Source organism: Hyperolius riggenbachi, chromosome 2 (genome assembly GCF_040937935.1).
Source record: "Hyperolius riggenbachi isolate aHypRig1 chromosome 2, aHypRig1.pri, whole genome shotgun sequence".
NCBI classification, from domain to species: domain Eukaryota; kingdom Metazoa; phylum Chordata; class Amphibia; order Anura; family Hyperoliidae; genus Hyperolius; species Hyperolius riggenbachi.
Genome location: NC_090647.1, coordinates 292853171 through 292880793, shown reverse-complemented (window position 1 = coordinate 292880793; position 27623 = coordinate 292853171). Strand labels below are relative to the sequence as shown.

The window sequence follows — 27623 nt, the reverse complement described above, 5'->3', positions numbered from 1 at the left end:
GTTGTTGTGTATGAATACTATATAAACACAAAAGTATTTAGTGTTACATTACATTTTCCTCACAATTTGAAAACAAACATCAGGGGCCATATGCAATTCACTTTTTCTCCTGAGTTTTCTCCTAGGTGATATTTTCAAAATTGTCAATAATATGCCTTTAAAACCACCAGCAAGCAAACAAATAATCAAAATAATTTTGATAGTACATTTTCACCTACCTTTTGGTACTTTTTCCATTGCAAAGTGCTGAAAAGTTATTACTAGCTGATGGCCCAGTGTTGCCCGGGTATGTATTTGGCTGGTGTTCGCTCCGCTGACTTTTTCTAACCCTAACACACAATTACTCAATTACTCAATGACCTAGTTTGTGAGCTTTGCGGTCTTTGGCATCAATAATTTGCATTGAAATTAAACAAATCTGATTGGCTGTTTGAGGCTCCACCCCCTTTTCTGAATTTTAACCCCAGTCACCCAATGACCAACTGTACCAGGATTGAGGCTTGTGCCATTAACAGTGCAAGAAAGGCAGCAATTAAATATTCCCCTTGAAAATCAATAAGTGAATTTTGATTGGATTTTGTAGGCTCCACACATTTTTCTGAATATTAATCCCAGTCACCCAGTGACCAACTGTGCAAAGTTTGAGAACCCTACCATTAACAATGAAGAAGGGCTGCAGTTTACATTTTCCCAGTGAAATTTGTATTTGTCTCCACCCACTTTTTGGTTATGGGGATAAAATGTATCCTATATATTATTCCAGGTAATGTACTATGTGTGTGCTAAATTTCATCCAAATCCGTTCAGCCATTGTTGCATGATTGAGTAACAAACATCCAAACATCCAAACTTTCGCATTTGTAAATAGTGAGATTGAAGATGAAAAATTATCTCCTAGGAGAAAACTCAGAAGAAAAATAAATTGCATATGGGCCTTGGTCTTCATTCCATTATCTAAGTTATACAGTAAAATGCATGCTTTGTACAAGGTGCATTTGTAAATATTTATATTATCTCCTCCATAGTATGTCCTTTACTTCCTACACTAGTCAGTCAGTGGGCTCCTCGGTCCCATGGTAACCGCGGTGGTGGCAGATAGCCTGAACCAGTGTGTGAAGTTGTAATTACCCGTATCTCACAGGCTCCCTTCTGGTTTGTCCGTGGCTAATTCTTAGCGGTTCCTGCGCATTGACTGCTACCAGAGTTCGCACGATCTGTGCGCTGGCACCGTTTAGAAGGCCAGTTGCGGTCCGACCACTAAGGGTTCCTGTGACATAGTATGTCCTACTTCCTAGGGTGGCTGGATAGTGTACTGGTTAAGGGCTCTGCCTTTGACATAGGAGACCAGGGTTCGAATCCTGGCTAGGTCAAGTACCTATTCAGTAAGGAGTTCAAGGCAAGACTCCCTTACACTGCAGGGTGGCCTCTTGAGCGCGTCCTAGTGGCTGCAGCTCTTGAGCGCTTTGAGTCCAACAGGAGAAAAGCGCTATACAAATGTTCTGATTATTATTTCGAAATTATTATACATACAAGATTGTTTGCCAGAATGGAAGAATGAAACGAAGTATGACTACTGTACTTTATGAGCATAAGATACACAGCTTTATATATTGTACATATCAGTAATAAGCAGCATTTTAATGTCTAAAAAACTATTTCTAGTGCCTATATGGTGGGATACATGTGCCCATGTCATTAATGAATTATGAGGGAAACGAGTTAGCATTTATTTGCACAGTTTCTTTGCCAATGAAAAGAGAAGCTCCAATAATAGGAGAAGAATTGACATTCCTGTTAGCGATAGCATGATAATGATGAAAATGGTTTTCTTCAAGGGGTTTGGATAGAAGCAATTTACTATATTAGGGCATGGTTCAGCTGTACAGCTGTAAAACCCTGGAGCATGAAAACCCATGAAGTACCACTGTGCAACTAAGAATACAATTTCTAGTAACAACTTCAATAAGAGACTTATGATATAATATCTCCTGGGAGGCAAAGATTCTGTGGAGGGCTTTTCTGAGATGTGAACATTTTCATGTGATGAAAGAAAGTTCTCTGTAGATAACCTTTTGGGATGAGTAATGGAAGATAAGATCCATAGCATTGTTGGGGTTGTGACCAGTAAAAGCTGAAGGAACCAGTACTGTGGAAAAGTGATTGGGTATACATCATTGAAGCATGCTGGTTTACAAGGAGGATGTTGAGTGTTACATATGAAGAACTTTTCCTCATCCTTCCAGACAGAATTTTCAGCAAGAAGCAGAACCAGAACCCGGACAATGAAGAGCACAGGAAGCCAGACTCTGCCTATCGGTGTGGTGTATTTTAATGCAAGATGAACCCATGGCATGGCTGATACTGACAGCTCTCTGCAATGTAAGAAGACATCCAAATAAATAATACTGAAAGATATATAAATAATCCAAGTCACATAAAAAGCATTTTCAGCTCAGTCGAAAGTGTAAACGCACATTATACTTCTAAATGATGCTTCTCAATTTAATGTGGATGGGATTTATTTACTAAAATCTGTATAAGATGCAGTACTTGCTGGCTACCTGATCAATATTTCATAATGTGATTTTTTATGTGATTTTTTATGAGTAGGTGAGATTTAAGTCAGCACCACTAATCTGTTGCGGCTGCCGGAGCTTTCTGCCTCAGGTACTGCAGAGCAGCTGCTTTCCATAGTTGCTAATGAGCAGAGAGAGAGAGAGAGTGAGTGTACATGCAAAACATAGCCTGGAAAAATGGGCGTGAAGATAGTCGCTAGTAGAATATCGATAAAATTACCAATATTCTATCATTAGTATCTATGAAATTACGATAGCAAAATATTGCTAATATTTACTGATACTATCGCCTGACCTGACCCCATTCTTACTTTAAACCCCACCCTATCAATGCCTAACCTTAAAGGGATTCTTCCGCGAATGAGGGAAAAAATAAAAAGTGGTTTATGCATAAACTATTAAACATCCTTCTAAAATAGTGTAAAACGTTTTTTTTTTTTTTAAATGAATGGTTTTATCAATATAACATGTATTGTAAATAGTGACATATGAAGGGCTAGGAGGCTAATCCATTTGTAATGGGTGTTTTTTTTTATTTTCTTTTACAACCATAACTGCTGCCTACATAGTTTTCAGTGGTATAAGGCCTGGTGCACACCAAAGGAGTTTTTCTGAGCGTTTTGAGTTTTTAAATCTGCTGCTAATGTTATCCTATGTGTCTGTGCACACTGGAGCAATGAGGTTTCAAAAGCTCTTCCCAATGTAATGCTATGGGGTTTTTTACAAAACCTCATTGCTCCAGTGTGCACAGACACATAGGATAACATTAGCAGCAGATTTAAAAACTCAAAACACTCAGAAAAACTCCTCTGGTGTGCACCAGGCCTATGTGTTTACACTGTTGCTAGGCAACCAGACCCAGTGCAGAGACTCGTTTTGTGAAAAGAGTCATAAGCTGCAGGGAGAATCAGTCCCATCTACACCATATGATTCTTTGTCAGATTCAATTCAATTTGATTGGATTCATTGATTTGATTTGATTCAATCTGACATGTCCGATTCATGATTCGATTCAATTTGAATCAAATTGAATCGAATCATGTATCTGACATGATTCAAATTCAATCAAATCATGAATCGGACATGTCATATTGAATCAAATCATATCAATGAATCGAATCAAATTGAATCAAATCTGACAAATAATCATGTGGTGTAGATGGGACTGATTCTCCCTGCAGCTTATGACTCTTTTCACAAAAGGAGTCTATGCACCAGGGTCTGGTTGCCTAGCAACAATGTAAAGCAAAAATTAGAAAAACTGGCGCACAGGTCCCTCCATCTGCAGAGTTAACCCTCTGGAAACTATTTCCACAGGGGAAGGCAGGTTGAAAAACAATTGCAGAGAAAGAATTAATGAAACAACCGCCACTCAAACAACTGTATGCAAAAATTCATTTATTAATAGAAATTCATGTGAAAAACCATCCCCCTGTAAAAGTGAACCCTTTAAAAACAAGACGTGGGCTAACTAGAATTGCACTAAACTAAGAAAACAATCTCAGCAGGACTCTTCACTTTAGATAAAGCTGCCTCAGCGGGCTCCTTAAATTCACGAAGCAACAGTCACTGCGTAGTGTCCACAATACAAAAGTATAAGCATTCCTTAATGAAAACCTGAACTGAAAATTAAAAGTCAAAATAAGCATACACAAGTCATACTTACCTTCCATGTAGTCTACTCCTCAGTGTCTTTCTCCTGTCCCGCGTCCTGTTTGTTCACTGTGATCAAAGGAATTTTCCGTCCTCCATTTTGAAAATGGCCATTACCCATAACAGCTTTCTGGTCAGCACACAGTTAAACTGTAACATCGCCCACTTGAGCCATAGGGAAACATGGGCATTACCTGGTACATCAGTTTTCCTCTCAGCTGTAACTGACAGCAACTGATATTGTACTGACACCAACTGATATATTTCAGATCTGACAAAATATTGTCAGAACTGGAAGGGATTATTGTCAGAAGAAAATGGTGAGCTTCTGAGAGGAACTGATGGCAAGGTAACTATGCAATGTTTATTTGAAGTTACCTCATGTGTTTATTTTAAATATTTTTACTCAGTACAGGTTCTCTTTAAGGCTTGCTTGCTCTGACAGCATGTTCCCTCCTATGAAATAACACAGTTCTTTGAACACTCAAAGCTTTCCAAGTGGGACATAGGAGTAGGTACCTTTCCTTCGCCTAGATCCAGGCAGTTCGCCGCGGCTTCCCGCGGCCAGCATGTACCTGCAGTCGACAGGGGCTCACTGTCTGCCAACCTATGCGCCTGGTGGGAGATACGGCATGTAGCGGTCCCGGCTACTCCTCCGGCCCAGCGTCTCCAAGCCCCGCCCACATACGTTACGCCCACTCACCTGAGCTTCATCAGTGTGATAATGTGATGGTAGCTTGCTAGGGCAGGTCCTCCTCCTTTTCATTTGTACAGCCAAGCCAGGGTCAGAGCTACCATAGGAAAAAATGGGCAATTGCCCCAGGGCCCCAGAGCCTGTAGGGGCCCCCTAGGTGTCCCTCCCCATCTTAACTGTTGCTCCCCAGGGACTCTGCAGAGTCTGTTAAGTTGGGAGTTGATTGGGGCAGCCATCAGGGCCGGGCCGAGGCATAGGCTGGAGAGGGTGTAGGAGGGGGCGCAGAATTCATTCAGCTGTCATTCCTAATTGTGTTTGAAGCAGAAAGAAATGAGAAAAGGGGATACATATCAGTGACTGCAAGCCAGATAACTAGATATTAAGGTGTTGGGGAGGTTGTGGGCCCTGTGGCCCTCTTAGTCTAATAGCAATCAGTGTGTGACAGCTGGGGTGGGAGGGATGTAGGGGCGCACTTTGGTGTCTCAGCCTTGGGTGCTGGAGGACCTTGTCCCGGCTCTTGGGGCAAGGTCAGTAGCCAGCTCAGGGGCCCAGGAGGGAAATTTGCCTGCAACAAAGGGCCTCTAATGACGCTTTTTGGTTGGGGGACGTCTGTTGGAGGGCCCCCAGGCTAATTTTGCCCTAGGGCCCAATTGTTAGTTGAACCGGCCCTGAGCCAAGCCTCGCGCTGAGCTGTTTCCTGGCACTATGCGTTTCAGCAAACACTCACAGGAAAGTTTCTAGGAGACCACTAAAGCCAAACCTCGGGTGGACTGAGAGTGGTGTGTTCTGTCTACTTGCCATTCATCCAATTTTTGTGATTCTGAAATGATTCACTGATAGCTATTGTCATATAAAATGTGTGGGCTCTATACAGTGTTAGGCTAAATTTAAATTGAAGTGTGAGTGACGACTGTGCAGGATACCTCCCATCAGCCATACATGTGTCATATATTATGGGATAGTTGTTCCCACTGAGCAAAGAAAATTAAGGTTTCCTAGAAGGACTAGGGTCCCATGCATATAGATGTACCCAGAAGGAGAAAGGAAAGTGGAATTCTGATGTTTTATTGGAACTGAGTATAAATGAGGCTTCCAATGGGTGAAGAAATTCCCTTGAAAATGACTGCTGGAACGCAAAATATTAGGAATGAGTTCAGAACGAGGCTTGGCTTTAGTGGTCTCCTAGAAACTTTCCTGTGAGTGTTTGCTGAAACGCATAGTGCCAGAAAACAGCTCAGAGCGAGGCTTGGCTGTACAAATGAAAAGGAGGAGGACCTGCCCTAGCAAGCTACCATCGCATTATCACACTGATGAAGCCCACGTGAGTGGGCGTAACGTATGTGGGCGGGGCTTGGAGACGCTGGGCCGGAGGAGTAGCCAGGACCGCTACATGCCGTATCTCCCAACAGGCGCATTGGTTGGCAGACAGTGAGCCCCTGTCGACTGCAGGTACCTGCTGGCCGCGGGACTCCGCGGCGAACTGCCTGGATCTAGGCGAAGGAAAGGTACCTACTCCTATGTCCCACTTGGAAAGCTTTGAGTGTTCAAAGAACTGTGTTATTTCATAGGAGGGAGCACGCTGTCTGAGCAAGCAAGCCTTAAGGAATGCTTATACTTTTGTATTGTGGACACTAAGCAGTGACTGTTGCTTCGTGAATTTAAGGAGCCCGCTGAGGCAGCTTTATCTAAAGTGAAGAGTCATGCTGAGATTGTCTTCTTAGTTTAGTGCAATTCTAGTTAGGTCACACACGCGCATGGGACTGGGATCGGCCGATCTGGGTGTGGATGTGTGAGGAGAGTTGGCATGTGTGCATGTGTCTAGGAGTACTCCTTGTGTGCTAAGCCCACGTCTTGTTTTTAAAGGGTTCACTTTTACAGGGGGATGGTTTTTCACATGAATTTCTATTAATAAATGAATTTTTGCATACAGTTGTTTGAGTGGCGGTTGTTTCATAAATTCTTTCTAGCAACAATGTAAACACATATTCAGCAGCTCAGCGGAGCTCAGCTATTAGGCCCGGTTCACATTGGCGGTCGCCGTCCGGAATCGCCATGCCGGAGCTGGACCGCATGCAGAACGGACGGAACGGACGCACGGCATAGCAATGAAAGTCTATGCGTCCGTTCACATGCGTCCGTTCCGTCCGGACCGGAGCCGGACCGGATCCGGACTCCGGTGTAAGACCCAACATGCGCTATTTTTTGGTCCGGCTCCTCCGGCTGAAGTATCCGGAGCGGAGCCGGACTGTTGCATCCGGCCAATAGAAACCAATGAGAAACGGAGAGCGCACAACACACTGGCTATAAAAACCGGACGTTCTACCCCACTTCCTATGCGTATTGTAGCGGCGATTTTGGATGGGGACACATGGGCAAGCATTTTGGAGTGGAGCAGCAGTGACTTTAAACGTGCTGGAGATGTTGGCAGTATGTCGGAGGTGGAGGTGAGTGCTAAACAGCGGAGGGCCTGATTCCACAGGTCCACCTTCTGCTGACCTTCCAGACCCCAACATTTTTATTTTATTTCTACTATCTTTTGCCAAACGGATCCGGATCGCATCCTGATAAACCGGATCCGGTCAGGTCATCCGGTCCGTTTGGCAGAGAACCGCAAGTGTGAACGGGGCCTTAGGGTTATAACGGCAATTCCTGCTAGAAGTGGGTTATACCACTGAAAACTATGTAGGCAGCAGTTATGGTTGTGAAAAGAAAGTAAAAAAAAAACCACCCCTAACAAATGGATTAGCCTCACAGCCGTCATCCGTCACTATTTACAATACATGTTATATTGATGAAACCATTCATTTTTTTTAAAAAAAACTTTTTACACTATTTTACAAGGATGTTTAATAGTTTATGCATAAACCACTTTTTATTTTTTTCCTCATTCGTGAAAGAACCCCTTTAACCTGCCCAACTGATGCATAACCCTAACTGACCCCCCAAACCGATGCCTAACCTTAAGTAACCCCCCCAACCAATGCCTCACCCTTACTGACTCACCCAATCGATGGAAGTCTAACCCTAACCGTCTGCTCCACCACAAACCCTGCCGATATTTGCACTCCTATCTATGCTTAACCTTAACCAATCTGTGGCTAGAAATGTGGACCGCCAGAGGCACTGGGGAAATTAAAGTGGAGCTGAGGTGAACTTTTACTCATTGCATAATTGTGTTCCTTTCCTATTGTTTATAGGGCATTTCTCAAGCCAAATACTTTTTTTGTTTTTGTTTTAATACTCTTTAATACTCTTTTTCCTTATAAACTAAATAAACTAAATAAACCACGCCCACAGGTTTTCAGAGAGCCTTGGCAGTAGCAAGGGCTCATGGGAGCTCAGTCTGGGCAGGAGGAGGAGGAGGTGTTACTATCCATTGATTTCAGAGGCAGAAGGGAGGAGGGAGGAGGGGGATTAGGTTTTTTTCACAGGCTGAGTGCCCAAGATACAGATAAGCCTGCCTCTGTGTAATGTTTACAAACAACATGGCTGCTGTGATTGTATCACAGGAAGAAATAATCATTTTCTATTAAAGCTGTTTGCAGCTAGATTTGCTGTGTAAACTATCTAAACTTTAGATAAGATATATAGACAAGTTACTTGTTATAGTTAGTTTTTCATCTCGGATCCGCTTTAAGGCACTGCTATAGGTGCCAATGTTAATAGCCAAGATTAGCTGCTACAGAGAGAAACCATGTTAACATTAAGGTCCCCCTTAAAGAGAGTCTGAAGCGAGAATAGATCTCGCTTCAGACCTCATATATAGCAGGAGCACGTCTGCCCCTGCTAAAACGCCGCTATCCCGCGGCTTAACGGGGGTCCCTGTCCCCCCAAATTCCCTCCGTAATGCGGGGGAGCGCCACCGCATTGGGGCAGGGCTAACCGCCGCAGCCCTGCCCCACGCGCGTCTGTCAGTGCGTATCTCCGCTTCTCCCCCGCCCCTCTCAGTCTTCCTTCACTGAGAGGGGCGGGGGAGAGGCGGCGATGCGCGTCTGATAGACGCGACTGGAGGCAGGGCTGCAGCCGTTAGCCCTGCCTCCAGGAAGACAAATCCTACGACCAACTTTTGCGGGGGGTGGGTTGGGGGTGAAGGGACCCTCGTGCAGCCGCGGGATAGCGGCGTTTTAGCAGGGGCACACGTGCCCCTGCTGTATATGAGAGCTGAAGCGAGATTTAGTCTCGCTTCAGCAGGGCCGGGCCGAGGCATAGGCTGGAGAGGCTCCAGCCTCAGGGCGCAGTGTAGGAGGGGGCGCACAATTCATTCAGCTGTCATTCCTAATTGTGTTTGAAGCAGAAAGAAATAAGAAAAGGGGATACATGGCAGTGACTGCAAGCCAGATAACTAGAGATTAAGGTGTTGGGGAGGTTGTGGGCCCTGTGGCACCTCTTAGTCTAATAGCAATCAGTGTGTGACGGCTAGGGTGGGAGGGATGGAGGGGCGCACTTTGGTGTCTCAGCCTTGGGTGCTGGAGGACCTTGTCCCGCCTCTGCGCTTCAGTGTCTCTTTAACTCTAATTCCCAGCTTGTTATAGCTGTCAGCAGTCATATGGTGCTTTGAAAGGAGAGGTAGTTAATCTCCTCTTTTTTGCAAAGCACCTTGTCTACTGTTGGTGCACATAATGTCTTTTCAGAAATGGTGGGTTTTTCGTTTTGTAATGCATCAGTTTCAAAGAGGATCAACATGGATTACCATGTTTTTTCATGCAAGGCTGCAGTCAACATTGAGGACAACATGTGAGAGATGCAACCATCAGGTGTGGTTGAAAAATACCTGTGCAATCTTTGATGCAACCACTAAGTGATCATCCATAGAGGAATTAGGGTTCTTGTTAAGGTTATCGAGGCAGTAGTGATTAGGAAGTTGAAATTAAGCTATCTAATGGGCAGCATGGTGGCGTAGTAGTTAGCGCTCTCGCCTTGCAGCGCTGGGTCCCCAGTTTAAATCCCAGCTAGGTCAACATCTGCAAGGATGTCTCCCCGTGTCTGCGTGGGTTTCCTCTGGGCACTCCGATTTCCTCCCACATCACAAAAACATACAGATAAGATAATTGACTTCCCCCTAAATTGGCCCTAGACTATGATACATGCACTACACGACACATACATACATACCATATGATTATGGTAGGGACTAGATTGTGAGCCTCTCTGAGGGACAGTTAGTGACAAGACAATATACTCTGTACAGCACTGTGTAATATGTCGGCACAAGTGTTGTGGGGGGGCAGGGAGTGTGACCCGCACCAGGTGGGGTGACCTTGGCTGCCCTGAGCGCTGAGGGAGGGGGGCGGGCGCTGTAATGGAGGGGGGATTCAGCCACGGCGAAAGCAGCCTGAACTCTCCCTCCCTTCCTCTCCCTGGGCCTCCTTCCGTGCTCGTTTCTCCGACTGTAGAGTTAGCGCAGGGAAGCGCTGTAAATAGTCACTCACCTCCCTGGTTCAAGTCGCTGCTCAGTTGCCGCTGGTCTTCTTGTCTGCATAGACACTTATACACACGCTGCTTCCACAGTGCTGTACAGAGTATATTGTCTTGTCACTAACTGTCCCTCTGAGGGACAGTTAGTGACAAGACAATATACTCTGTACAGCACTGTGTAATAGTGCCGTGAGGGGGGGGGGGGGGGCAGGGAGTGCAAACTGCACCAGGTGGGGTTACCCCGGCCACCCTGAGCGCTGAGGGAGGGGGGAGCTCTAAAGGAGGGGGGAGTCAGCCGCGGGGAGGGCAGCCCGACTTCTCCCTCCCTTCCTCTCCCGGGCCGCCCTCCGTGCTCCCTCCTCTGACTGCAGAGTTCGCGCAGGGAAGCACTGTAAATAGTCACTCACCTCCCTGGTTCCAATCGCTGCTCAGTTGCCGCTGGTCTTCTCGTCTGCATAGTCGCTTATACACACGCTGCTTCCTGTTTAGCAGGAAGCAGCATATGTATCAGCATCTATGCAGAGAACAAGATCGGCGGCGAGTGATCGACGGTTGGAACCAGGGAGGTTAGTTACTGATTATTTACAGCGCTTCCATGCGCTACTCTGCAGTCAGAGGGGGGAGCACGGAGGGTGGCCCGGGCAGTGGAAGGGAGGGAGAGGTCGAGGTTCACTCCCCGTGGCCGGCCCCCCCTCCATTATGGGGGGGGGGGGCACGGCACGGCACCTACCTACCTATCTAACCTATACTGGGGGGCACCTACCTATCTAACCTATACTGGGGGGCACCTACCTATCTAACCTATACTGGGGGCAGCTACCTATCTAACCATATTGGGGGCAGCTACCTAATCTAACCAATACTGGGGGCACCTACCTAATCTAACCTATACTGGGGGGCAGCTACCTATCTAACCATACTGGGGGGCAGCTACCTAATCTAACCAATACTGGGAGCACCTACCTAATCTAACCTATACTGGGGGGGGGGGGGGGGGGGGTGCAGCTACCTACCTAACCTATACTAGGGCCTGGGGGGCAGCTACCTATCTAACCTAGACTGGGGGGGGGGGGGCAGATACCTATCTAACCTATACTGGGGCTCAGCTACCTATGTAACCTATACTGTGGGGCAGCTACCTATCTTACCTATACTGGGGGACAGCTACCTATCTAACCTGTACCAGGGGGCAGCTACCTATCTAAGCTATATCAGGGGGCAGCTACCTTTCTAACCTATACTGGGGGGGGGGGGGGCAGGTATAGGTTAGATAGGCTAACCTATACTGGGGAGGAAGCTACCTATCTAACCTATACTGGGGCTCAGCTACCTATCTAACCTATACTGTGGGGCAGCTACCTACCTAACCTGTACTGGGGGAGGCAGCTACCTATCTAAGCTATACTAGGGGGCAGCTACCTATGTAATCTATACTGGGGGTGCCTACCTATCTGACCTTTACTGGGGGCACCTACTTATCTAACCTGTATTGGGAGCACCTACCTACCTAGCTAGCATATACTGGTGGCAACTATACTGGCTACCTATATTGGAGGCACCTACCTAACCTACACTGGGGCACCTACCTATCTAACCTATGCTGGGGGCAATGATCCTGGCTACCTATATTAGCTCAATCATAGCCAGCCTTTGATATGAGCGATCGGAGCGGTCGCTCAGGGCGCTGGCTTCCAAGGGGGGCACCTATAGCTGGCTAACTATACTGAGAGCACCTACACCTGACTTCCTATATTGGGGGCACCTATAGCTGGCTACCTATACTGAGGGAGTGCATCTATTCCTGGCTACCTATACTGAAGGCACCAACACCTTGCTACCTATACTGGAGGCACCTAAGCCTGGCTACCTATGGGGGAGACCTACAATTGACTTTCTATACTGGAGGAACCTATGCTTGGCTACCTATATTTCGGGAACCTTACACATGAGATCCTATACTGAGGGCACCTATACCTGGATACCTACCTATACTGAGTCTGATGGCATTTTTTTTTTTGGGGGGGGGAAGCGCGCTGGGGCAATAACATGTGGTGCTAATTGTCGGTGCTGTGCTATCATTCCAAATTGGGGGGGCTAACTGTCTCACTGATTGTTTTTATTGATATTCCTGAAAGGTTTCAGCCTTCATTTTTTAAGTTTATTCAGGATAATGCATTCTTTCCATCCATTTTGTGGTTATTAATATTTTTTTTTCTATTATACATAAGTGATGCGTCACGGAGATCTGAGCATTTGGCATGATGTGTCATGACTTCAGAAAGGTTGGGAACCACTGTCCTAGGAGTTAACTCAGGAGAGAAGTTGAATTGCATATGGGCCTGTGTGTGTGTGTGTGTGTGTGTGTGCGCGTGCATGCGTAAGTGTGGGGGGGCACAAAAATCAGATTTCGCTTAGGGCGCTGTGAAACCTAAGGCCGGCCCTGAGCTCAATGCCTTACTGTTACACAGTTACATTACAGTTAGCTCCGCCAATGTGATGCCATGGCCACACCCATTTTGCCGCGGCCCGCTTCATTTTTTTTTGGGGGGGGGAGGTGTCGGTAAATTATCCGCACCGGGTGTCAAATACCCTAGCTACGCCACTGTATGTCGGTGCTATATTAATAAATAAAAAATCTATTGGGTGACTTTTAACAAAGGGTGATTTCCTTATTTAGTCTTTTTTCCAGTTTTGAATCAGTTGTGTGTATTTGTTGATCAACTTGCTTAGAGCACAAAAACAGTCAGAGGTCTCTTGCACACTACACACGATTCCGGTTTTCTACGATCCGATTTTTGATCCCAATTAAAAAACATAGCAGCATTTTCGGAATCAAAAATCTGATCGTATAAAAAATCAAAATCGCATGTAGTGTGCAAGAGGCCGGAAATAGAGTTGCTATGAATCAGTAAATTTACTTTTACCACAGTCAATATGCAATGGAGCATCTTTTCTATTGGCCCTTTCACATATGGTATGTCCAGGTCATTTGTGTCCACTACATTAAAGCACTGCAACACAGATTTCTTGGGACAGAGATGGAAATGGAAAAGAAAAGAGCATTATGTTAAAATGCAATGCATGTGCCTAATGTCACTGTCTCATTAGTGTTGCTTCGGATTAAGTTTAAAGTGAACCTGAGATGGCATGAAAGAAAAAATGTATACATACCTGGGGCTTCCTCCAGCCCCCTGCAGCCTCATCCGTCAATCCTTATGGGGGCTCTTATGGAGGATCCAGGAGGTGGAGGACAGCGGCAAAGTATGGATCTGGCTGAAGCGGGCTGGAGGAAGCCCCAGGTATGTATACATCTTTTTTTCATCTCATCTTATGTAAACTTTAAGTGAATGTCTTCATGAATATCAGCTATTTGATTTGGAAGCAGCAAAATCAAAAACTGGGAATGTTCATGGGCATAATTGGCAGGCAACCCCACAATGCCCTGGGTTTGCACAACAGCTGTAATAGCTGTCTGCACACACCTTGGCCAGGAACCATCTAGTGTCTGATATTACACAAGGATTGTAGATGGTAGGGACATTAGAGTGTAAGTTAGAATTATCCAGTTTACCTTTGCACTACTACTGCTAATACTGCTACTACTGCTACTACTACTTATGTCAGCCTGAGAAGATTCATTTACTGGATTAAATAAATTAATGAGAATATGAAAAATCTTGTAGACAGTCAAGGACATGAGAAGTTAAAGCAAAATTATTAGGACCTGAGACACAGATTTGGGTGACGTCTGGAAGTGATATTTAAAGCCAAAACTGGTCAAAATGGCGAAAGTAAGTGGTCCAAATACTGTGGCACTGCAACAATTTATCTATAAGCTCCACTTACATTGAGAGGCAACCCTTTACAGCAGTGGTGCTCACCGCCAGGTCGTGATCACGCTTACGCGTGGATTCACGACCATTTTGATGCATTCCGCCTCGGACACGCTAAGCCGTGAATAGATTTTCAACCACGAAAATCTGCTTCGGCTTCGCGTGAATGCGGACAGAAATCCGCATTCACGCTCGTGAAACCCGGCGCTGAAGTGGTGGTTAGCGGAAATGCGTCAAATTATGTGGAAGTGACACATTGCAGGCCAATCAGAGTGCCCCAGCCAGGCCCTAGCAACCAATCACAGGAGGGGAGCTATGCCCTCCCCTCCTGAATATAAAGCGGCGGCCATGATGAAAAGCTCTGTCCTTGCTAGACTGTGGTGCTGAGAGGATTATCTCCAGGCCATTGTTGTTTGAGCAAGTGCATTTATTGTGTTAAAAACAAAGCGTTTTTTTTGCTAACACTGCTCTTATACTGTACACAGTTAGCTAGTCAGTGAGTGATTGCTGTAGTTAGTTTTAGTCAGTGTAGTGTAGTGGGAGTGTGGGAGTCTAGTGATTATTTAACTGTGTGTAGTGCAGGCAGGTTCAGTGCTGCAGTGTAGTCAGTGTAGTGGGAGTGGGGATTATCTGTGTTAGTGCAGCTGCAGTGTTCACTTGTATATTCCAGTGACAGTTATACACTTGTACTATTTGCAGGCAGCCAGTCACACCGCCGGCGCCGCCACTCTCTGCCAGCGCTGTTCATTCATTCTGTCAGTGACCTTGTGCCGTGCCCAGTGCCCACTGCTCGCTCGCTGGCATATAAGCATCTCATTACACAGTGTGACATCCTTGTGTGCCCACTGCATCCTTCAGTGACCTAGTTGTATATCCAGTGCCCACTGCTGTGCCCACTGCATCCTTCAGTGACCTTGTACTGTGCCCACTGCATCCTTCAGTGACCTAGTTGTATATCCAGTGCCCACTGCTGTGCCCACTGCATCCTTCAGTGACCTTGTACTGTGCCCACTGCATCCTTCAGTGACCTAGTTGTATATCCAGTGCCCACTGCTGTGCCCACTGCATCCTTCAGTGACCTTGTACTGTGCCCACTGCATCCTTCAGTGACCTAGTTGTATATCTAGTGCCCACTGCTGTGCCCACTGCATCCTTCAGTGACCTTGTACTGTGCCCATTGCATCCTTCAGTGACCTAGTTGTGTATCCAGTGCCCACTGCTGTGCCCACTGCATCCTTTAGTGACCTTGTACTGTGCCCACTGCATCCTTCAGTGACCTAGTTGTATATCCAGTGCCCACTGCTGTGCCCACTGCATCCTTCAGTGACCTTGTACTGTGCCCACTGCATCCTTCAGTGACCTAGTTGTATATCCAGTGCCCACTGCTGTGCCCACTGCATCTTTCAGTGACCTTGTACTGTGCCCACTGCATCCTTCAGTGACCTAGTTGTATATCCAGTGCCCACTGCATCCTTCAGTGACCTTGTACTGTGCCCACTGCATCCTTCAGTGACCTAGTTGTATATCCAGTGCCCACTGCTGTGCCCACTGCATCCTTCAGTGACCTTGTACTGTGCCCACTGCATCCTTCAGTGACCTAGTTGTATATCCAGTGCCCACTGCTGTGCCCACTGCATCCTTCAGTGACCTTGTACTGTGCCCACTGCATCCTTCAGTGACCTAGTCAGGGGCGTAGGGCCTGTGGTCGCAACGGTCGCCTCGGCGACCGGGCCCGGCTCCTGAAGAGGCGGGGGAGGGGCCCGGGGGGCCCATGTCCGTTTGGACTCGGAGATGGGATCCCTGCGTGCGTTATTGGGAGGGGGGAGCTGCAGCCGTGGGGAGGGCAGTCCGACCTCAGATGCAGAGTGCGCAGCGCACGGAAGCGCTGTAGGCAGAACTCACCTGCCTGCGTTCCAAGCGCCGCTGGTCTCCTCCCGCTCTGCATAGATCTGCTGTTACACACTGCTTCCGGCTAAACAGGAAGCAGTGTGTAACAACATCTATACAGAGCGGGAGGAGACCAGCGGCGCAGGGACGGAGGTGAGTTCCGCCTACAGCGCTTCCGTGCCTATCCGGGGGGGCAGCTACCTACTCTAACCTATCCTGGGGGGCCAGCTACCTACCTAACCTATCCTGGGGGGCCAGCTACCTACCTAACCTATCCTGGGGGGCCAGCTACCTACCTAACCTATCCTGGGGGGCCAGCTACCTACCTAACCTATCCTGGGGGGCCAGCTACCTACCTAACCTATCCTGGGGGGCCAGCTACCTACCTAACCTATCCTGGGGGGCCAGCTACCTACCTAACCCATCCTGGGGGGCCAGCTACCTACCTAACCCATCCTGGGGGGCCAGCTACCTACCTAATCTATCCTGGGGGGCAGCTACCTACCTAAGCTATCCTGGGGGGGCAGCTACCTAACCTATCCTGGGGGGCAGCTACCTAACCTATCCTGGGGGGGCAGCTACCTACTTAACCTACCCTGGGGGGCCAGCTACCTACCTAACCTATCCTGGGGGGGCCAGCTACCTACCTAACCTATCCTGGGGGGCCAGCTACCTACCTAACCTATCCTGGGGGAAAGCTACCTAATCTATCCTGGGGGGCAGCTACCTAACCTATCCTGGGGGGCACCTACCTCATCTAACCTATACTGGGGGGCAGCTACCTAATCTAACCTATACTGGGGGGCACCTACCTATCTAACCTGGGGGCACTTAATTGTCTAACCTGTATTCGGGGCACCTAGCTAGCCTATACAGGTGGCAACTATACTGGCTACCTATATTGGAGGCACCTACCTAACTAACCTATACTGGGGGCACCTACCTATCTAACCTATGCTGGGGGCAACTATTCTGGCTACCTATATTAGAGGCACCCACCTAGCTAACCTGTACTGGCGGCGCCTGCCTATCTAACCTATACTGGGGGCAACTATACTGGCTACCTATGCTGGAGGCACCTACCTGGCTAACCTATACCGGGGGCAACTATACTGGCGTACCTATGCCTGGCTACCTATACTGGGGGGACCTATAGCTGGCTATAGGGATTCGGATATGTGTGTGCGTCGGGTGTTGCCGGGGGAGGGGGGCTGTTGTTGCCGTGGGGGGGGCCCACATCCAGATTCCGCATCGGGGCCCAGAGGTTTGTAGCTACGCCACTGGACCTAGTTGTATATCCAGTGCCCACTGCATCCTTCAGTGACCTTGTACTGTGCCCACTGCATCCTTCAGTGACCTAGTTGTATATCCAGTGCCCACTGCTGTGCCCACTGCATCCTTCAGTGACCTTGTACTGTGCCCACTGCATCCTTCAGTGACCTAGTTGTATATCCAGTGCCCACTGCTGTGCCCACTGCATCCTTCAGTGACCTTGTACTGTGCCCACTGCATCCAGTGATTCATTACTAGCAACATGTCTGGCAGGGTTTTGCGGGGTGAGAGGAAAGGGAGTTCAATTGCCTCAGCCACTTCTGGGACTGCTCCACGTCCAGGGAGAGGACGCCCAGCTGCACGTGGTCGTGATGCAGCAGAAAGGGGGGCAGCAAAGCCTGGGCCGAGTCAGCGGACTCCATTGTCCAAATATTTTAAAGTTTCTGGTCCCCGTGTGGTGGTTGAGGAAATGGAACCTGACTTACTCATGGACATCATGACTTCCTCCCAGACCTCTACTGTGAGCATCACTCCAAGCAGCAGCAGCAGCCAACGTCCCACGCTTGTTGTGACATCCACCCCAGCACCCACTGGTCAGCAGCCCTCCCAGGATGACAGCGTTCTGTCCCTCAGTCCGGCTTCTGGGAACCTGCTGATGCAAGAAGCTCAGGACTTACTGGGGACTGATGTGGCAGAGATTGAGATCGGGCCACAATCACAAGCGTTGTTGAGTTCTGGTGATGAAGAAGAGGGGTCTGTGTCTGGGGATGTAGGGACAGAAGAGGAGGCGGGGGAGTCAGAGGAAGAGCTGGATTATGATGATGCTGCTGATGATGACGACATTGTGGACCCTAACTATGTGCAGCCTGCTGAGTCCATGGAAGAATGGTCAGAGCAGGATGACGAGTCACCTCAGCCTAGGCAAGGATATCGCCATATGTCAGGCAGGGGCAGGGGCATCGGCAGCAGTGGGCGTGGAGGAAGTAGACAGGACACTGCTTCAGCCGGCACCACCACCATGCAACTCCCGGCAACTACTACCACACATTGTTCCGCTGCACGCTCTGCTAGTGGGGGCCGCAGTAAATTAAAGTCACCAGTGTGGGATTGCTTTGAGGAATGTACTGATGACAAAAGGTATGTGGTGTGCAGGTTATGCAGCAAAAGATTGAGCCGTGGGAAAAGTCTGAGCAAGATGGGTACCTCATCCCTCCAGGGCCACCTGAGAAGCCGCCACTGCCGCGAGTATGTGGAGTTTAAGAGGAAGCAGGCACTGCTGGCAGGGGTTCCTGAGAGCAGAAGGCCCACCAGCGCAGCAGCATCATCCCTCCCTCAGGGTCGTGAATCCCCCACAGCAGCAGCAGTAGTAGCACGCAAGCGTTCTTCCACCTCGGCTACTCAGGACACAGACATTGAGGCTGGCAGCCAGTGTTCGTCTCTCTCCTCTGTCTCCCCTGCATCCCAGCGTCGTCAGACCCTGCTGAGCGACACCTTTCAGGGTCTGACCAAGCCTCTGCCTCCAAGCCACAGGCGGATCCGCAAACTAAATGGCTTGCTGGCCCGGGCCATGGCATCACAGCTGCTTCCCTACTCCCTGGTGCAGGAGGGGAGCGCCATGCGGACGCTGCTCCAATTTGGCATCCCCGAGTGGCAAGTCCCCAGTCGCCACTATTTCAGCAGGAGCGCGATCCCAGCACTCCACAAGTTTGCGGTGGAAAACGTGGCCCGTTCCCTGGACTACTCTGTGGGCAAGCGGGTCCACGTGACCATAGACTCGTAGAGTAGCAGATTTGGGACAGGTCGCTACCTGTCCTTTACGGCCCACTGGGTGACACTGATGGAAGGGAGGGAGGACAAGAGCGCATCAGCCCAGCTAGTGGTGCCACCACGCGGGATCAGGGGGGATGCAGAAGGGTCCTGTCACGAAACTCCCTCTGCACCCGGAAAGCAAGCCCGCCTCGGCAGCAGCAGCGCCAAGCCTCGGCACTGCCAAGCCCTTTTAAAATTGGTGACCCTGGGGAAGGAGAGGCTTACGGCCACCAACGTCCTGGCCACCCTCAGGAAGCAGGAGCGGAGGTGGCTGACCCCCAGAGGCCTGGAAGTGGGGTATGTGGCAGCCGATAACGGGGCCAACCTGGTGGCAGCAGTGCAGCAGGGAAACCTCCAGCACATCCCCTGCTTGGCCCACGTGCTCAATCTTGTGGTGCAGCGCTTCTTGCGCACCTACCAGGGGATGAGCGAGCTGCTGCAGGATGCCCGGGTGGTGGTACGCTTTTTCCGCCTGTCAGCCACTGCCTCTGCACTGTTGTCCACCTTACAGCAGCAGTATGGAAGGCCACAACACCGGCTGATCATCGACATGCCAGTTCGCTGGAATTCGACACTGGCCATGTTGGAGCGGCTGTGTCAGCACAGGCTGGCTCTTAGGGCCTACATGCTAGACCCAAGTGTCCCCAGCAACCAGCAAGTCCCCATGATTACTGCCACTCAGTGGACACTGATGCAGCAAGTATGCCTGGTGCTGAGTCCCTTCCTGGAGGCAACCAAGATGGTCAGTGAGGAGCGGGCCTCTGTGTGCCAGTGGGTGCCCTTGGTTTGTCTACTGGAGCAGGCAATGGACAATTTAATTGAGCGTGGGGATGAAGCCCTGAGGCAGTTGGAAGAACAGGAGCAGATGGCAGCACAGTCCAGCTCAGAGGAGGGCTCACAGCAGGTAGTGGAAGAGTTGGAGGTCCCTAACCTGAATGAGGAGCAGAGTGCAGCAGGCGTTGTACGTGGATGGCGGTTTGAGGAGGACAACGACATGGCACAGGAAGAGGACAGGCATGAGTTATGGGACGTTGTGCGCAGACTACTGGAAGCATTCCCCCAGCCTTCCACCCCCACTGTAACTGCTCTGCCAAGCCAGCAAGAGGTGCCTGCCATTGCCACTAGCAGCACAACAACAACCACCAGCACCAGCAGCAGCAGCAGCAACTGGCGCCCCGGAGACCTGAAGAGCCTAAGCAAGAGCCTGTATGCAGTGCAGCAGCCCAGAACAGAGGTGCCCGCCACAGCATCCACCACCAACCAGCACAAGCAACAACTGACCACCATGGTGTCTGACTATATGGGGTCATCCAGCGGGCTCAATGACACCGACAGCCCCGTGGACCCCTTGGAGTACTGGGTCAAGAGACTGGACATCTGGAGCGAGCTTTCCCAGTACGCCCTGGAACTCCTATCCTGCCCTCCTTCCAGTGTCCTCTCAGAGAGATGCTTTAGTGTGGCCGGTGGCGTGGTCACAGAGAAGCGCTCTCGGCTCTCCCACGCCTCTGTGGACAAACTCACCTTCCTGAAAATCAACCAGGCTTGGGTGGAAGGTGAGTTCCTGGCCCCTATTGTCGGACACAGGGGGACATGAAGTGGCTGCTGCATGTGCTGTTGTTAACTATGCCTGCCTATATAAAGACAGTTACTACCTGCCTAGTGCCTACCTTGGTTAATTTTTTGGTGTTATGGTACTACTACCAGTAAGTTGCCATGGTCCTCCTTCTGAGCTGCTGAACTGACCGCCCGCTTTGTCCTCCTGACTCAGTCGCTACTACACTCTGCGTTCACACTGCCCGGGTCACTGGGTGCATTTAATTTTTTGGCTAGCACTATGACGCTGTGCTACTACTACTACCACCAGTATGTTGCCATGGTCCTTCTGTGCTGCTGCTGCTGCTGAACTGAACGCCCGCTTTGTCCTCCTCCTCCTCCTGACTCAGTTGCTACCACGGTACCACCAATGTACTCTGTCTGCGTTATCACTGCCCGGGTCACCGGGTGCATTTAATTTTTTGACCAGCACTATGACACTGTGCTACTACTACTACCACCAGTATGTTGCCATGGTCCTTCTGTGTTGCTGCTGCTGCTGCTGAACTGAACGCCCGCTTTGTCCTCCTCCTCCTCCTGACTCAGTCGCTACCACGGTACCACCAATGTACTCTGTCTGCGTTATCACTGCCCGGGTCACCGGGTGCATTTAATTTTTTGGCCAGCACTATGACACTGTGCTACTACTACTACCACCAGTATGTTGCCATGGTCCTTCTGTGCTGCTGAACTGACCGCCCGCATTGTCCTCCTCCTCCTGACTCAGTCGCTTCCACCAATGTACTCTGTCTGCGTTATCACCCGGGTCACCGGGTGCATTTAATTTTTTGGCCAGCACTATGACGCTGTGCTGCTACTAGTATGTATGTTGCCATATATGTTGGCCAGCACTATGACGCTGTGCTGCTACTAGTACTACCAGTATGTTGCCGTGGTCCTTCTGTGCTGCTGAACTGACCGCCCGCATTGTCCTTCTCCTGTTGCTACCACCACTGCACTCTGCGTTCACACTGCCCGTGTCCACTGACAACTCTGCTGCAATGTCATTGCTATTTGCTGCAAAAAAAAAAAAAAAAAAAAAAAAAAATTACAAAAACCTCTCTGGGGCCTTTTTGGCGTCAGCCACTCATCCTCCTCCAGCGGTACCTTCGCCGCCAAGTGCCATTGGAACTCGCCTTCACCTCTTTGATTGCTTAACGCGTATATCCCTTTTTAAAACCACGTATTACCAATTAATAGCCCCATTTACAGTGGCGATTTGTCTTTAAAAGCCATTAAAAAAAAAATAAAAAAAAAATTGGAATTTTTTATGTTGAAGTTATGTTGCCCCTTATCACCTCGATAATCCATGCAAGTTGGGGGATTGTAGCATGTATGGGGGCTTTGTTATTAACGTTTAAAGAAAATCCACCTCCGGGCGGGAATCCACGCGTGATTATGCCATTCACGGCAGAAAATCCGCGTGGTTGCGTGGAAGCGGACAAAAATCCGCATGCGTCGGGGCCGAATGCGGATTTTTTTTTGCAACCACGCAGATTGCCGAATTCGTGGATGAGGCACATCCGAGCATCCCTGCTTTACAGTTTGTAAAGGTGTCATGCTTTATCAAGAACTTTAACCACTTGAGGACCCACCCTTTACCCCCCCTTAAGGACCAGCGCTGGTTTGATTGATCTGTGCTGGGTGGGCTCTGCAGCCCCCAGCACAGATCAGGGTGCAGGCAGGGAGATCAGATTGCCCCCCTTTTTTCCCCCCTATGGGGATGATGTGCTGGGGGGGTCTGATCTCTCCTGCCTGCTGTGGGTGGCGGGGGGGGGGGCACCTCAAAGCCCCCCTCCGCGTTGAAATTCCCCCCTCCCTCTCCTACCTGCTGCCTCCCCCGGTGATCGGGGCTGCACAGGACGGCTATCCGTCCTGTGCAGCCTGTGACGGGACGTCCCCTGTCACATGGCGGCGATCCCCGGCCGCTGATTGGCCGGGGATCGCCGATCTGCCTTACGGCGCTGCTGCGCAGCAGCGCCGTACAAATGTAAACAAAGCGGATTATTTCCGCTTGTGTTTACATCTAGCCTGCGAGCCGCCATCGGCGGCCCGCAGGCTATTCACGGAGCCCCCCGCCGTGATTTGACAGGAAGCAGCCGCTCGTACGAGCGGCTGCTTCCTGATTAATTAGGCTGCAGCTGGCGACGCAGTACTGCGTCGCTGGTCCTGCAGCTGCCACTTTGCCGACGCACGTTATGAGTGTGCGGTCGGCAAGTGGTTAAAAAGACTCTGTAACAAAATGTTCATCCTTATTTCTTCTATCCTATAAGTTCCTATACCTGTTCTAATGTGCTCTGTCTAACTGCAGCCTTTCCTATTTGCACAGTGGCTGTATTATCTCTGTTATATGATCTAATCTTCTCTCCTCTGTCGGCTCTGTCGGGCTGAGACACTCAGGCTGGAATGTGCAGGGCTGCTTGTGATTGGCTAGAAGCTATACACACTCTCTCCAGGCCCCCTGCACACTCTGTATGGCTCATACACTGAGCTCCTCTCTGCGTATCACTTGCTATGTCTTTTGTTTGTAAACACTGGATAAAAATGCCAATTACAAGCCAGGATTGCAGCAAGGAGAGGCAGAAACAGCACAGAGAGGCCCAGGAGAACATAATGGGCCTGATTCACAAAGCGGTGATAGCCAAGTTATCACGCCTAAAAGACTTTAGGCGTGATAACCTTTGCACCGCTGAGTTAGCACCGCTTTGTGCTGGTGATCGCGCGCAAAGTACCGCGCGTAAAGTTTTGCGTGCGCAATCACGCAATTCCGTGCGCAGCGCCCATAGGTTTTAATGGGCGCACCGCGTGAATCACGCTGTGCGCTGCGCGATTGCACGCGCAAAACTTTCACGCGAGTTTCTTCGTATGATAAAGGGCTTTTCACTGGCGTGCAAACAGTTTGCACCGCTTTGTGAATCAGGCCCAATTAATAAAATGGTATGCTTTTTATTGTAAGAATTTTAGAGTACAGATTCTCTTTAAGTTGTGTTTGATATATGGCAAGATGGCAACACTTATTAAACAGAGACAGCACACTTGTGAAACCATGTTGTTTGGGTATGTAAAACATATGACAGAAATGAGATCAGGCAGAGAAAAGTTTAGCTCAGGGTTTCCTTACTGTAAATGCACTCTGTAGATAGTTTTCACCAGAAGAAATTTTAGTGTGATTGTTTTAGGGATAGTTTATTCTCAAGTGCTGCGTTCAGATTAGTTGCTTTACACTCTGATGAGTGGCAGGTTTTGCCCTATAGAGAGGGGAAGGAGAAGGATGTGTCGGTGGCTGCAGTGGAAAACATAACAGCAGAATGCTTGGACACATGGTAGACAGACCATCCTCAGAAATAATCACAAACAGGTGACAATTGTCTGCTTTATGTAGTCATTCTGCTAAGTAAATATTCAAGATTTTATCCACTGTTCTCAAATGCTACCTAACGATATCCCATGTATCCTGTGTTATTTGCTTATTTGTGAATGTTTTAAGACAAAGATCTTAAACAAATACGAAAACCTGTAAACATGAAAAAAATCATAAAATGTATTAAAAACCACTTTACTGTATTCTGTACAGTTTTAATCTAAATAATACAAACCCCACCTCCAATAGACTAATGATTAGTCAGACCAGCAAAACATTAAATTACATTTTAAGAGCCCATTAAACACAGAGATTTATTTCTTATCCAGTTAGTAGTTGAAGTAAAAATGATACCCTCAAATACCTTCATAAGGCAATATATGCCTGTAGCTCTCATTTTTGCAAGATATATGGAGTATATACTATTTATTACTTACCCCTTGGTCAGACAATAATGAGAGTGAGAAGAGGAAGACTAGGAAATCCACTGTAGATTTTCCCGTAAATTAGTCCTGTTTTATCGGGACTCGGGAGTCAGGACTATATATATGATGTCTGTGCTGAGCTCATTCCTGTTATGGTGGGGGAGAGGAAGTGTGATGCAAGAAAGAATTTAACTCATTCAAAACCTAACAATGTTCCCAGGCACACAGCCAACTTCTCTGTTTCTCCAGCATTATGTACAGTATGTGTGTAAACTCGACATCTAGAGGAATTTAGCATAAGAAATGTAAATACTAATGCTCTGATTCCGTTTCTCTGATCAGCTGCCTCCACCCAGGTGCACAAGTGTGTCAGTGACAGGTGTGAAGGGAGTGACAGTACACGAAGCAGGAAATGCCGTCCTGCACTTTGTATACCCATACCTCATGCAAGGCAAATCTATAGGTAGTGATGTGGAAATGGAGTGCCAGCTAAGTTGAGGTTTAAGCTTTGGATTGAGCAGTCGGGTTCAGAACCAGGGCCAGGGTTATTTGGTTTAGTAGGCTTTTTGGAACAATTGTCTCTCCATAAAAAAGGAAAAGGTGGGTACAGTAGGAAGACTAGGATGGGGGTGCTGTATCCTTCCCTTTAAAGGGTCTCCGAGCAGTGCAGAAACTATGGAAAGATGCATATCATTTTAAAGCTCTCTTTCTCCTCTTTCCAATGATATATAAACCGCCGCCCCCTGCCCTACTCTGATAAGGCCCCTTAACTCTGATAAGCGCTTTGAGTCCTATGGAAGAAAAGCGCTATAGCAATGTTATTGTTATTGATAAGGCCGCCTTTACTCTGATAAGGCACCAATAAGGCCCATTAACTCTGATAAGGCACGCTATTTGTCTTAGTGAATCAAGCCCTATATGTGTGATTTTAGTACCCCCGCCTCACCCTCCAAAAAAAACAAACAAAAAAAAAACCTGCATTCCTGCACCTCCCAGTAGGTGATCCAGTTCCAAGTGTCAAAGGGCTTTGAAAGAAAGTTCTGTCTGCTGGTCTTAAGACCAGCAATAATTGGAATGAAACAAATCTAATTGGCTGTTTGTGGCTCCACCTCCTTTCTGAAATTGAACCCTAGTCACCCAATGATCAACTGTACCAGGTTTGAGGCTTGTGCCATTAACAGTGCAAGAATAGCAGCAATGTAAATATTCCCCTTGAAAATCAATAGGTTAATTTTGATTGGCTTTTATAGACTCCACCCACCTTTCTGAATATTAATTCCAGTCACCCAGTGACCAACTGTGCAAAGTTTGAGAACCCTACCATTAACAGTGTAAGAATGGCTGCAGTTTACATTTTCCAGTGAAATTTGTATTTGTCTCCGCCCCATTTTTGGTTATGGGAATAAAAAGTATCCTATACTTTATTCCAGGTAATGTACTATGTGTGTGCCAAATTTCATTCAAATCCGTTCAGCCATTTTTGCGTAATCGAGTAACAAACATCCAAACATCCAAATATCCAAACATCCGAACTTTCCCATTTTTTATACTAGTAGGATAACTATAAAATGTGCGATCTCTCAAGAACAAATTGCAAAAACAGAAAAAATATATAAAATATAAAAATATTTTCAGTGAAGCATACAATAAAAATGCAGAAAAAATATACATAGATAGATTTAATTATATTCTTTACACGGAGAGGTCAGTTTTAACCTTCCTGGCGGTAAGCCCGAGCTGAGCTCGGGGTAAGCCGCCGGAAGGCACCGCTCAGGCCCCGCTGGGCCGATTTGCATAATTTTTTTTTGCTGCACGCAGCTAGCACTTTGCTAGCTGCGTGCAGTGCCCGATCGCCGCCGCTACCCGCCGATCCGCCGCAGCCGCCCCCCCCCCCCAGACCCCGTGCGCTGCCTGGCCAATCAGTGCCAGGCAGCTCTATGGGGTGGATCGGAATCCCCTTTGACGTCACGACGTCGATGACGTCGGTGACGTCATCCCGCCCCGTCGCCATGGCGACGGGGGAAGCCCTCCGGGAGATCCCGTTCTTTGAACGGGATCTCCGGATCTCCGATCGCCGGCGGCGATCGGAGGGGCTGGGGGGATGCCGCTGAGCAGCGGCTATCATGTAGCGAGACTTTGTCTCACTACATGAAAAAAAAAAAAATTAAAAAAAAAGATTTGCTGCCCCCTGGCGATTTTTTTGCAAACCGCCAGGAGGGTTAATATCACATTCAGAGTTGAGCAGCAGGTAACCTTCAGTGCACTCAAAGTTCCCTTGGATTCCAAAACTTTCAGGGTTGAAATTGTGTAAGGCCAGAGCAAGCAATCAAAGGCATTTTCTATGTGAAAGAGAGACATTGGTCTTTGACTTTAGAGATCACTTTGATTTCAGATTCTACAACATCTTGCAGGTTTTATTTTTCTCATTAGGTAAAAAAAAACAAAAAAAAACAAAACATGTTTATATGGGGCCAGGGTATGCTTACATTTTGATAGAATATGGCAGTGTAGCCAGGCCCGGATTTCTGGCAAGGTCACAGAGGCCATGGCCTAGGGCGATAAAAATTAGCAGGGCGCAGGACTTGGAGAGATAAGAGGTCACATGTCAAAGTAAATCACCACTCCTGCTTTGCTCTGGTCTGCCTGAATTCCAGAGATCCCTGCATCTCTCTTACTTGTGCAAAGTGTGTGTTATGGCAGTCAGCATCTGCTTTCACCTGTATGATGAGAGGGGACAAACAATCTGCTGTGAGAAGAAAAATATATGGTCTCAAGAAGCAGAACTCTTGGTTCCGATTAGTTTTTCTCAGGCAGCACGCATTCACGGACAGGAATTAGCAGCTCTCCCCCTCCCTGAGTGATGATAGTTTATTACTAGTAGGTCAGTGCTGTTAAAGACCTCAGATCTGTTGAATTTATGGCCTTTTTTTCCCTCCTAGAGAATGACAACAACATTCTTTCTACAGTTTAACTCTTTCCTGGCTTTTTTTCCCAGCAAAGTACTGTGTTGACCATCAGTGAAATCAGGATGTTTTGAAACAGAATGACAACTGTGTTACATTTATTTATATTTACAAAACAATCAATGCATCTCCTGCTGACTGT

General features: G+C 48.2%; 1 long non-coding RNA gene across 1 annotated transcript; it reads right to left on the bottom strand.

Annotated features, from left to right (window-relative positions):
• Positions 1-1565: 1565 nt before the first annotated feature.
• LOC137544346 (uncharacterized) lies at positions 1566-24770 on the bottom strand. The gene is made up of 2 exons (XR_011025825.1): positions 24531-24770; positions 1566-2372 (listed from the first exon to the last, which is right to left on the bottom strand). It is a non-coding gene; the product is annotated as an uncharacterized lncRNA (long non-coding RNA).
• Positions 24771-27623: the final 2853 nt, after the last annotated feature.